The sequence below is a fragment of the Centroberyx gerrardi genome, chromosome 12 (assembly GCF_048128805.1).
Source record: "Centroberyx gerrardi isolate f3 chromosome 12, fCenGer3.hap1.cur.20231027, whole genome shotgun sequence".
Taxonomy (NCBI): domain Eukaryota; kingdom Metazoa; phylum Chordata; class Actinopteri; order Beryciformes; family Berycidae; genus Centroberyx; species Centroberyx gerrardi.
The window spans coordinates 18,667,980-18,681,171 of NC_136008.1; the positions used below are offsets into that span (position 1 = coordinate 18,667,980).

Consider the following 13,192-nt stretch of genomic DNA (forward strand, 5'->3'; position numbering starts at 1 on the left):
CTTTCTCTCTCTCTTCCCCTCTCTGTCCCTCTATCTCTCTTTAACTTTCCTCTTCTTTCTTTCCTCCCTTTAAAACATTTTTTCTCTCCTCTCTCTCCTCTCTTTTATTCTATCTCTCTATCTCTCTCTGCCCCCTGTTTCTTTATCTCTATCTCCCTCTCCATCTGTCTTTCTTTCCCTCTCTCCTGCCCCTCTCAATCTGTCTCTCTCACTCTATATGCCTCTTTTACTTTCTCCACACTCCCCCCTTTTTGCTCTGTCTCCACTATCTCTCCCTCCTTTCTCTCTCTTTCTTGAAGCCATATGGTCTAACTGTAACCATGTGTGTGTTTGATGATTACAGTGGTAGCTCTGTCAGACTCTGAGAAACTTTACTATAACACATAGAGGTGGCACAGGCAGACACACACACATGCTCACACACACACACACACACACATATTTAAATACAGGCATGCGTGCACACACACACACATGTGCGCACGTGTGCAGAAACAGAGACTCATACTTGCGTCACACCAGCAATGGCTCCAGAAAAACACCCGCTCTTTACACACAAAGAGGAAGTAACCTCCTCCCAATTCATGTCATTGTGGTAAATATTTTCATATCATGGTTTCGTGAAGTGACAATACGCTGAACCACATGGATAAGTGTTTCACAGAAATGCGGTGATGAATCGTGGGGTAAATGGCCCTCTTCCTCTTTCTGTGTGCCTTGGGGAAAACACAAAACAGCCAAGCTTTGTGCATTGTATTGCTGCTTCGCTTGATTAGAAAATATGCTGTTGTGTCTTGCAAAACAAAAGACATGTCTCGATGCGGACTCAAAGAAAGCCAAGACCGAGAGGAAGGAGTAGGAGAAGAAGAAGAACATTGATCTGGTGTGTGACTTCTAGGATTTCCAGGCCCCCGGACAAGAAGTGATACAGCAGATATCAGACTGTAGAACAATAAGAAAAGCTAAGCTGAGCTGTGGCATTTCTGCTCTTATTGCTTTGTTTCCCAAGCTTTCTGATTCACAGCCTCCTAACACGCTGTGACGCCTAATTGTCGTGATTTGTTGCAATCGTAAACATCCAGGCTGCTGAACACCATCCCAAAGATTTTTATTCACTTAATTATTGGAGGGAGCTTGGAGGTTTCAAGACTACAGTCATAGTGATTAATTTCTACAGAAGAAATACGTGTTTTCACATTCCATAAATCATTTTGCAACCCCAGAAACTCATCTCCCAGGGGGTCCTGACCCCCAGTTTGAGAACCGCTGCTCTTATTGAACAGTGTACAGAACAGTGAGGGGGAAGACATTGGACTGAGAATGGGATGACATGCCAAAGGTTGAGACCTGGATTGAAACTCCTCTGCTGAGCCAAGAAGACACTTAACAGGATTTCTTAAAAAGGAGAACTCCGTTGAAAAAAAGAACTTGGTCCAAGACTAGACCTGAGCATTTTCTGTGAAACTGGCCCTCAGTGATTCAGTGTATTTGCTAAATCTACCAGGCCTGTGAACTTAATTGACCTACAGAATGTCTGGTCTTAATTATGTCTTCCACATCTGTCTGTTGAGTGAGAGAGGGTTTGTGCAGCAGCCTTCTGCAGAAATCTACTCTGCTGTAGTCTAGTTGACTATGACTTTTCTTTTCTCTGCTCAAATTCATCCTGTTCTCAGTTCGGTATCTAGCTCAAGGACGCTTGATACTTTGCCAGGACGCAAAAAAGAAAAATCATAATTGCAGTATTTCTATGATGCTTGATGTGAATCCTCTCTTCTCTCATCGCTTCTTCACTCCTCCTCTCCAGTTTGCTCTTCTTTCCTTCCTACCCTTTCCCCTCCTCTTCCACTGCTATATCAAACAGCTGTGTCATGGTTGAACCTGAGCGTGGGAAGGGAAGTCAGTCTGAGGTTGCTGTGGTGATAACAGGATTTACAAAACCACAAGAAGAACTGTCTGTGAATCCATCTTTACCAAAACAGCTTCTTGAACACAATCCAGTCTACTGTCTGAATGGGCCAAGACTGCTGACCGGGGATATACGTGCACGCTATGCAGATAAGTGCGCTCATGTGCGCGCACACACACACACACACACACACACACACACACACAGACACACACACACACACAGAGTTTGTTGCCAAAGCTCATTTGAGCTACTTATCTTCTATTACATGGTGCACTCTACTGGCCTGTCAAACAAGGAAACAGTAAACCTGTCGTCCTCCACTAATGCTGCAGTTCCTTTCATGGCCAGTCAGTAACAGATATGTCACCTTGTTTTACCTGTAATTGTAGCACCCCCCTTTGGCCAATCAGTGCATATTTGAAGATGCTGGACTGCTGTGGTGAGATGCATAATTTCGTTTCGTCAAAATCTGATCAGTGGTGTCTGAGATATTGTGAATGACATGTGGACAAATTAATGAACGAACAATGTAGCGCCCCCCTTTGGGCCAGTCAGAGTTATTCTGAAAGAATTTGCAGAAATTCAATGGTGAGATGCATCATTCTCTCAACTGTCGTCAAAATCCGATCAGCGGTGTCTGAGATATCGCATGTGATGGACGAACGAATGAATGAACTAATGAACGGAAGCAGACCAATCCAGAGTGCTCCACCAGATTTCATCACGGGGACAAATATATATTAAAATTCCTCACTGTTTAATGAGGAGGAGAGGAGAGGAGAGGAGAGGAGAGGAGAGGTATTCCCTGTGTGTGTGTGTGTGTGTGTGTGTGTGTGTGTGTGTGCATGACACCAGTTCCAGTATGGGCCTAGCTAGCTTACTTCTGACCGCATGCCGACATTTATCTCTCAATAAACCACTGAGTCAGCATCCCTTCTACTTTAATCTACCTGCTTTGATTCTGCCTCTGTCCTTCCCTCCATCTCTCTCTCTCTTTCTCTCTCTCTCTCATTCTCTCACTCTCACACACACATCCCCTCACTCCCCTAACCCTCTTTCTCTCGATTCAGTCTTTTCAACTCTTCAAAATCAGCAATTAATTTTATTTCTCTGGCATAATTTTATAATGAATCATAATGAAGGGTGTTAAGAGGGAAAGGTTCATACATAAATTAAAAAATGTATTCCAAAATGAGATATCCACCATATGAAAATGTGACTCATACTCTTAAAACATTTTTGTTCGCACCAACTTTAAACACATTATGGCACTTTTTAAAAGCTAACCTATAGGCCTGTGGATGGTTGACAAAATCATTGACAGACTAAAGACTAAATCCTCTTTGTTTTATTGATGGTAGTTATTCATCTGCCTCATGATTATATAGATGCACTGAATGTCAAAATTACATGTAAAGTACAACAACTCAGTCATCAGTCAGGTTTAGGAGGTTGTTTGAGCGTCATACAGGAGTGATTATACAGCCATTTGGCGCCATCTAGTGCCACTTTATTTCAAGCACATCTGTCTTGAGGAAAAGTAATTCAATATGTTCCTACTATGATCTTGAACAGTTCAGCCTAGAATTGTGAACAAGTCTTTCCCAAAGCTACAAAACGAGCGATGAGTTGCAGGATAACTTAGTGGACACTGTGACAGTACCAAGGGTGACTCTCGGATATGGTTATGTTTTGTTTTTGTTTTTTTTATCATTACAAGACAAATCTCATTTGGATGGAAAAGCAGTCTGAGTCAACAAAGACAGACCTTTAAACTGTCTCTTTGCAGTCACTTCACAGATTAAGTGAGAATCGGGTAAGATCAGACACCTTTTACATTTTGTGCTACTATGGCATAAGATAAGATAAGATTGCACTTTATTGCTCCCCTGGAGAAAATTCAGGAACATAACATAACAATATAACAATAATTGTTGTGTGTACTTAAGGATGTTGGGCATCCAGGGAAATTAAAACATTTTCTATATCTAATACAGTTTTAGAGGTTAGAGGTTTAACACATTTTTTTTTAAATTGTCCTTCTGGCTCAATTTACTCCAGGGTGGGTTTAAGTTGAGACAGGGCAAGTTGAGTCCTGGTGGTAAAACATTACACAACTTAAAACCTTGATTTTTACATTGATTTTTAACTCTTTGACTAGAGCCTAACCATCATGCCACTAGTTTGGTTTCAGTAGTAGACAATCTTTCTCCATTCTGTCTCTGAGAATGCCGATAATGGTGATAATGTCTCTTATTTTTGAAAGGATAATAACACACAACTTGACTCAACACAACTGTCAACACAATGTTTGTGCTGTGTGTGTGTAGGTGTGGGTGTGTCTGTCATAGCCTGTACCTGGTACTTCTTTGTCGATTTTCTCAGTATATCTCTTCAGTGTCATTCTGTCTGTCTTCTGTTCCCTTTCCACTGATCAAATCGAGTTCCTTGGCTGCTCTTTTTTTAGATCCCGTGAGACGGCCGAACCCCTCTTTGTTTTGCATTCGTTGGCTTGGCATAATGATTATTGCTCTGTAATATTAGAAAATACCTCTTGAGCACATATGTGTTTAAATTAACTACATTTTAAGTCGAGAATATGAATGCAATTAGATTCAGATAAGCTGAGTGTTTTTTGTAAAACTGCTTCAATCACACAGGCTAGTCAGGCCTACAGTTATGCTAATTTTATGACTCCATATTTTACTTCATGAAGCCTTGAACTGATATATAAAAAAGCCTCAAACGTACAGTATATACTTCCATTTAGATACAAGAATCATGACATCTTTACCATGATGAAATAATTTGACATAGCAAAAATCAAATTTTTGACCTGGCTCTGCTTCCACTTTCTCCATTATGCTCTCCTCCGTCACATTTTAAGGGAAATGAATTGTTCTTCCCACATCTGTGATTACATAATTAATTTTGTGTATGGTTGCCTAGATACAAGGAGTGGCTCCTCTTACCCACAGGCTAAACTTAGCCCGTTCTCCCCTACAGTCACGCTTCTCTGGGTTCTAGCTTTGGAAGAGATTTGTCCATGTACACAAATATTACAATATTAATAATATCACATTTTATTTATAAAGCATTTTTCATGATACTATACTGGGCAACTGTCATCGGGTGGATTTCCACTTGAAAGATTTCACTGGTACTTTATAGGAAAAAAACTCTAGCTAACCTGAGGCACTGCAGTGACTCAGCAGGCAGAGGAATACACCATGCTATCAGGAGGTCAAGGATTCAATCCCAGCCTGTGACCTTTTGTTACCTTTCTTCCTCGAACCTCCAGTCCAAAAAAAAGCAGAAGACCCATAGAAATAACCTTTTATACTGCAGTAGATGTACACAACGCACCACAGCTGACTTGGCATTTGCCTCCGATTGTCATTTCTCACATATAGTTTATTCTAATATTAATATCTAAAACTATAGATGTGTCAATTACACTTTTTCTTATTTTGAAAGTTTGATATCAAATCATTAAGTCTCAAAATAAGATCAACCGGATTTGGATTGTTAAGTGACACAGGTTAACCTAATACTTTAAAAGATAGACCTATCTGTTCCATTAAATGATAAGAATCAAATATATATGTTCACTTTACATTCGGCATTTCAGGATATATCTAACTGCTAAGTTATTGCTACAAGTAGCAAAACTCACTGCAGGCAACATTTCAGTGACTGCTATATAACTGGCTAGCATCCAACTTTACAATGGCAACAATATGGGAGGATAGAGAATATGTCCCACCTCCTTGGCTTGGATATACCTGCTGGATAGAGTACATCCACTAAAAGGCAGGACACTTTTATTAGGCTTTACAGACAGTGATGCAGTAGTAGTTGTGCTTGTCTTGTACTTAAGAGGGCTGCAGTGGAAATGAGTCTCTTGACTTTTCTGTGTATTTATTGCTGAAGGTGATGCACTGTGGTTGTATAACTGTCATTGTTCTTGTCTGCCCTTTCATGAACTACATTTCAACTTTCAAATATATCTAATGGAATATTAACAACAATCTAAAGGAAGAAACACAGACTAAAAGGTATAGTTTTACAGTATACCATTAAGTCCTGGTGCGGTTTCAACATCACTTCCCTTTAGTTCTGTCTCACTGTCTTCTTCAGACGTTTATTTTCCATTTCTAGATACTTCTGGCATTACATGTAAGAACTGTGTGCTTATATGTTGTATTTGACATGACTGAAATTGTTGTTTTGATACTCTTAACTAATCTTGTTGTAACAATGTGGGCTAATATTGTTTTGAGTGTTGCCCACTCTACAGGCAGAGAGGGCATTAAAGCCAAGGTGAAGAGGGGCAGCGGTGTGGCTGATTTGCAGCACACAGCTTTTTATACAGCTTGATTGCTCTTACCTTTTCTTTGTTTGAGAATAGTGTTGATTATTTTCACTGTTCAACGCCATGTAAAGCCTGGAATAAATCATTCCCTGTCATTTTTTAAACCTCAATTCTGGACAGCAACATTGTCAGTCATAATCCCCCAGTCACCACAGTTACTTGAATATTAGACTAGGAGTTCCTGCCAAGAAAAGTCAATTCATTACATCATACAACACACATAAGCAGTAAGTGACCCTAGTCTGCATTTGCTAAATCACAGCACTAACTGACATTGTCCTCTCAAGTGTTGTTGTCATTTTGGGGCTTTCGGATTCTATCCGGATCCAATTTTTTTTTTCGCCTATGGTGAAAACAAATGGGATTTTTGGATCCTGTTTGCCAATGAGTTACTACATATTGTAACACATTCAAATATATTTTGTGTGGAATATTTTGTGTGGATGTTGCATTATTGTCACTTCACAAAGCCACAAAATGCTAAGTCTGGTTAGCGTTTGTTTTTTTTAATTGCAGCTTCAAAACCCATTAGAATCCACCTCAATATGTAAAGAAATGCATAATAGAAGGACCCTAGAAGTCAAAAATAATCAATAGTCAAGATCAGCATCAGACACTAGCGTTAAAGGCACTCATTTTATACCCCTATTCATTTTCACATTAGACTGAAAGGGGGGCGGAATCCGGAATGCCTTATTTGGGCCAAAAAATGATGTCACACTTGAGAGGACAATTCACAGACCAATTAACATACTGTATAGGCCTTTTCCAACGTGGAGTCAAGCATAGTTAAGAGTAGGGTACGACAAAATGGTCTGACAAAATCATATATGGTGTAAAGATAAGCCTTCTCTCCAATTTTGTACTGTGCCTGTCTGACTGCTAATGCCTTGTTGCTGTGAGCTGCGGAGATGAAGTCTGACCTCCTTGGCTGGCCTCAGCTATAGAGTGATGATGGTGTTTTTGCCTGTCTAGTCTCAGATGAAGAATTTATTTGGCTCTCACCGGCCTCCGGTAGGGAGCTGCTCTGTCCTGTCTGGCCTCAGTTCTGCTGAAAAGGAGCTTTGGACTGAGTGTGAGGATTGTAGATGACTTTTTTCATAGGTGGTGAAGGCTTGTGACACCTTGTAAGCTCCTTTGCCTTCCCCCACCTCTGAAAGAATATTCACAATGGGTGTAGTTTGTGTTTAAAAACAAAATAAAAATGGTCTACACTGCAAAAAAAACAGTCAATCTTAAGTCATTTAGTCTCATATTAAGCCATCAAATCATTTGTATTTTTCGTAAACCAAGAGAAAAATTCTGCCAGTGAGGTGCGATCACTCCACTTGTTTCCTGTGCAGGTTCACTTGTTTCAGGAATTTTCTAGAAGTGAGTGTCAATATCTTGAAACAAGTCCGAATAAGGCAGATCACTGCACTACTATCAAGAAAATGACATTTGATTCTACAAAATTCTTGAAAACAAATTGATTTGCATTGTAAACATGTGAAATTATCTAACGCCATTGGCAGATTTTTTCACTTTTTTTTAAGAAAATTATGATTTTAGGACTCAATAACAGACTAAGAATCCCTGGCCCTTTGGCGTCAAGGCAGATGCTCCTATTGCTTATGCTATACACTGTGGTTTGAAATGGTTTCATATAGGCCCTAGAGCTGGATAGATAAAGTATAGAAAGGAAGAGAATAGAACCAAAGACAATAGAATAGACAGATAGAGAGATATCCTGGAGGGAATTCAGTAACAGCAACAACCTTGAGAGAAATTTGGCTCACATGTTTTTCTTTCACATGATCTGCCAATTTAGAAATCACCAGTATAGATAATATATATGATAATGTGATGATCAGATAATATATATATAGATAATAGATAAAATACTTGCACTGATTGATTTGGATACCTCTTTGGGAAACAACATCTAGGGGACAGGTGGAGGACTTCATGCAAGACACAACTGTTTCCAGGACCAGGGGAGAAATGGCTTCAAAACAGCTGATCACAGCCAAATTACCAACAGTGATAGATAGGCCCTGTCAGTGAGAGGAACCTAATATGCTCTACTTATTTGGTAAAGAATACTAAAACATATTCACACTTTTCAGAGGAGGCATCAATACAGTGACAAGAGGAATTTCAGTTTCGGTGATGTTGAAAAGCAGCCTAGAGTTATGATGGTTCTTAGAAATCAGGCCAGAGAAATAAGCTGCTTGATCTTAACCACTTTCTGACATTTCAGCATTGCGTCCTTCATAATATTGTTGGGAGTTTATCATGTCTCTGTTTATGCTTTTCTACATCCTCTCTTCATGGCCTGAGCGTTATCATCTAGCCATGGCAGGAGGATTTTTCTGGATTTTTCTGGCCGTAAAGGGAGCAACAGCATTAGGAATACTCATGCAGAATATCAACGAAGTGCTTCCGCTCAACCCTTTCCTCTGACCCAAGCAATTTCTCTTTGTTAACATTCACCCTGCCGCATGGCACAAGGGATAGTTACACTAAATCCTGCATATCAGAAACTAAATAAATAATAGAAGATGGGATACACAATGACTACAAATCACATTCAAACACGTCGTTCAGAATCGACACAATTTAATTTCCCCACAGAGAAATGAACTTCTTATCTTCTAATTGTGCATTTATTGTAAATGGGAGCTGACATTGCCCATCACAATGCAGCAAACAATTCATGACCTTGGGATCATGATCCACATTTTAAAATCCATTGTAAAGTGACAACAATGTACGGACATCAACTGGAATATCAACCAGTACTGCTCAATTCCTGAAAAGTTATTTTTGGGGGATAATGAAAGCCTGTACAACTCTGATTGCATGCACAAAATGATTTGCATTTCAAATGAACCCAAACTCCCCAGCAGCCAGTAGTGGCTAGCTCAGCTAATGAATAATGGATTGACTGGAGATCAGTTGGCATTGCGGCACTGGTGACTGTATGCTGTTTGGACTCCACTTTAGACTAGACTAGACTAGACTACACTGGGCTAGACTAGACTAGACTGGGCTAGGTTAGGATTAGGTTAGACGAGACAAGATGAAATCAGAGGAGATTAGAAGAGAAGAGAAGAGAAGAGAAGAGAAGAGAAGAGAAGAGAAGAGAACTGTAGAATAGAATAGAATAGAATAGAATTCAACTTCATTACCTATTCCAATACACATTTTAGACTGGAGGTCAAGGTAATCAGAAAAGACAGGACATATATCATTATGCTGACTGACTAGAAATATCATTGTCCCTGTATAGTTAAGAAGACTGCTACCAACCTCCTATATACAGTAGCTATATATGACTTCAATTAGAAAGGTTAGTCAGACCTTGGCCTATAAACACAATACAACATTTTTGCAACACCTTCCTAATATTGCGTTTGTGCAAGTGACGTCTCAGTTATCTCAGTTGTCTCATTAGTCACAAGGCTTAAAAAGCCTTGTTTAATCTGTCTAATGTTTAATGAATCCTACTTTTCACCTGGATTCACCCGATATTCATTCTGTTTGAGGTTAAGAGTCAAGAGCAGGTATTTTTAATATTTTTTTTATACATATCAAGGACATGCTTTACTGAATCTGGGCTCCCTACCTCCACACACACACACACACACACACACACACACACACACACACACAATTAGAGCAGCATCACACTCAAAAATGGAATTCGGGTTTATATACTGTCATTTTAACAGTTTTAGTACAAAATGCACTACGGAAAGTCACTTGCACCAAAATAGAGATGGGTGCTGAACCCAATTGTGTATATATCAATTTCAATTAAATTCAGTTTCATCTTTGTTGCAGACTCATGGTCCATAGAAAAGAAAAGAAAAGAAAGAAATAAACAGTGTTTTACCAGTGTTTTATCAGGGTCTACACTGCAATATAGTATCTAATGGTCACGGTCAGTCCTAAAGGCCTACTCTGGTACAAACAGAAAGATCAATGAGTTAAAACAGTAATAATTTAAAAGAAAAATAAAATAAAATAAGGTAAAATAAATAAAAATAGAAACTTTGCATCTCCAAAAAAATCGTCCTCTAGCGAATTTAGGGAAACCAGCTGATTTTTTTCCACTGACATGCATGTATTTACAGGCGGGTTAGAGAAGCTGTCCAAAATCCAGAGGAGCTCGTCCGTCCTGCTGAAGTGTCCTTGAGCAAGACACTGAATCCCTACCAGCCCCAGAGCCACCGCTGTGTAACTGAACACCTTGATCTCCCTGTGGAGGAGAACAAATGAGAAGAGAGTTTCCCTGCAGGGATCAATAAAGTATCAAATTATCATCGGGGGTCATGAAACATTTCCTATTCACGAGAGACACTGAGAGACAGTTTTCATGGATAGTAAAGGCAAAATTGGAGATACAAATTTCCTGCATGACACCACCAATAGTATGATGTGTGCATGGGCCAAGGTCAGAATCAGTTGTTCTGAATTGGAGCCAGCGGAGGTCACTGTTGCGTGTGAGCTGTCAGACTCTGTGACTTCTGTGGTAGTTTCTCTCTCCAATATAAAGTTGAATGGATCTGCTGACCCAAGAGTCACCTCTGAAGATCCTGTCACGTGTTTGGTAGTGGTGGAAGAAAGAAAGGGAGGAGATGCAGGGAGAGAGACAGACAGAGAGAGAGAGAGAGAGAGAGAGAGAGAGAGTCAATGTGTGTGTGAGTGTGTCTGAGAGAGAGAGAGAGAGAGGTATATGGGTCTCAGTTTTCCCCTCTGCATAGGACAGTTTTCACCTGAGAAAGCACTGCAGCAACTCCACCTCGCCTCCTACGCACATACAGATAGGAGAGAGAGAGAGAGAGAGAGAGAGAGAGAGAGTGAGTGTGTTTACACAGTTCTCACTTATTTGTATTTATATGTTTTAACTGCAATGTCCACATTTTTCTATTTTTATTTTAAGTTATCTTTACTTATCTGTATATATATATATATATATATATATATATATTTTTTTTTTTTTTTTTTTTTAACAGCAAAAGCACAATGTTTCTGTTTGTATTTTTAAGGTAATTTTACCTATTCTTATTTATATATTTGATTGCAATGTTGCAATGTTACACAGCTCTGTTTACACATTTCTAGTATATCTTTAATTGTACGTACATTTTTATTTTTATTTCACACTTGCTTTGGCAATGTAAATGTATGTTTCCCAAGCCCCTTTGAATTGAATTGATTTGTGAGAGAGAGAGAGAGAGAGAGAGAGAGAGAGAGAGAGAGAGAGAGAGAGAGAGAGAGAGAGGAGAGAGAGAGAGAGAGAAGGGGGGGGGGGGGGGGGGGGGTGACAGTGAGACGGGGTGGGAGGGGCAGGGAGGGACTTCAGGGTAACAAACGCCCCCACTTTCCCTCTGTTCATTTAATATTCAATTAGCTCCAAGCAGAGAGAGAGAGAGAGCGAGAGAGAGAGAGAGAGAGAGAGAGAGAGAGAGCGAGGGAGGGAGAGAGAGAGCGAGCGCGAGCGATATCAACACAGGCACAACTTGACAGCAAGACGCAGTTCATTCATTTTTAAATCAGAAAGCATGGTTCCTAGACTAGCGCCCAGCACTCACCCAGCCGTGTGCACGGGGAGTTGGGTCACTTCCCCGAGCCTGTCTCTCAACTTTTCCGGGCTGTAACACCATGGACCCGCTGTGGACGGACACCGGCGCTCCGGTATGGCATGCAAATACGTACTCTGACGTCGGCGATCATGTGGCTTTTGGCGTAGATCCTCCTTGTGATCGCCAGTTTTTTCTTTCCTGTCGTCTGTTGTCTGGTCGGATATTGGACCGTCTCTAGAATATTACACGCGATTTGGCTTATTTTGTCGGTAAGCAGTCGGTTGGGGATTTACCGCGCCACCTGAGCATCGCACCAAATCGGCGGGCAGGTAAGAATTAGATAAACTCTTCCTCTGTTATTGCAGCGGCTAACACCCCCCCCCCCTTAAAAAAAACACAAGTCCCCTCAAGTTAAAACTGCATGTAGTTGTTTGTTTTCGCTCCTCTCCTGACGTACTACCTCTGCGTGGCTCACAAACAGCCACACGCCTCCGTATAAATATTTTAACTTGTCTAGCCGCATGAACTTTGCTTGCCCCTGTCGTTTACACCTGCGTACTGAGACAATGTGTCCGCCAAGTTGATAATTGGACGTTTTCGCCCCCGTGTTAAGTTTCACTTGAATACATTGTAACCGTGGTGGGGGAAGGCAGAGAGGGAGAACATCGTGTCTACTTTTCCTCCTCCCCGTGTCGACATAACCAGCAAAACATGGCCGTCCTTTGCCGACATGTTGTTACGTCGATGGCGAGAGGGGGAACATTTGGGAGAGTGTTTTTCTGCGCCCCTCTGTCACATCTCGGCTTGACCGGTGGAAATAACCACTAAACTCCGGTCGACGCCGGTGTACGCGTTCACCTTGACCGGTACGTTGTTTTGAGTGCAACTTTTTCAGTCCGACGTTGTTTATAGACTTTGATTTCTGTGACTATGTGATGTAGGCGTAACGTTACCCCAAGTGACGCCGCCTCCCCTCCGCGGCCACGGCCGTTATACTGCAGACAGACAGACAGGCAGACAGACAGGCAACGCTGACTGAGCGACAGACCGTGTATCCATTCGTCGCAGTAGGCCTATACTGTGGCTGTAACTGCTGTAAAAGTCAGGCGTGGTTGTTTTTAATTCAGAATTGCAACTTTGGTTGTGAGCCCAGTACCCTTCCTGCGCTGCCTGGCTGCCTGCATGGAGGCAGACTGAGTGCAGCACTGTACTGCACTGGAGTCAGTACACACACTTTGTTTCAACCAGGGTGTCTGCTTGTACGTGTGCCCTTGTGGGGAAGAAAAATAACTCTATCAGTCTAATAATACATTTTGGAAGGATACTCATTTGACT

At 40.9% G+C, this 13,192-nt stretch overlaps 1 protein-coding gene across 2 annotated transcripts in view; it reads left to right on the plus strand.

The window, feature by feature from the left end:
- The first annotated feature begins 11,783 nt into the window (after window positions 1–11,783).
- Window positions 11,784–13,192, plus strand: part of zhx2a (zinc fingers and homeoboxes 2a) — a 30,349-nt gene continuing 28,940 nt past the window's right edge. Inside the window, exon 1 of one of the 2 annotated variants that reach the window (XM_071895856.2) lies at window positions 11,784–12,186. The gene's annotated coding sequence lies outside the window, so the exon portion shown is untranslated. Of the gene's footprint in view, window positions 12,187–12,592; window positions 12,724–13,192 lie in introns of those variants that run through there. The other variant, XM_071895857.2, reaches the window with a different exon arrangement.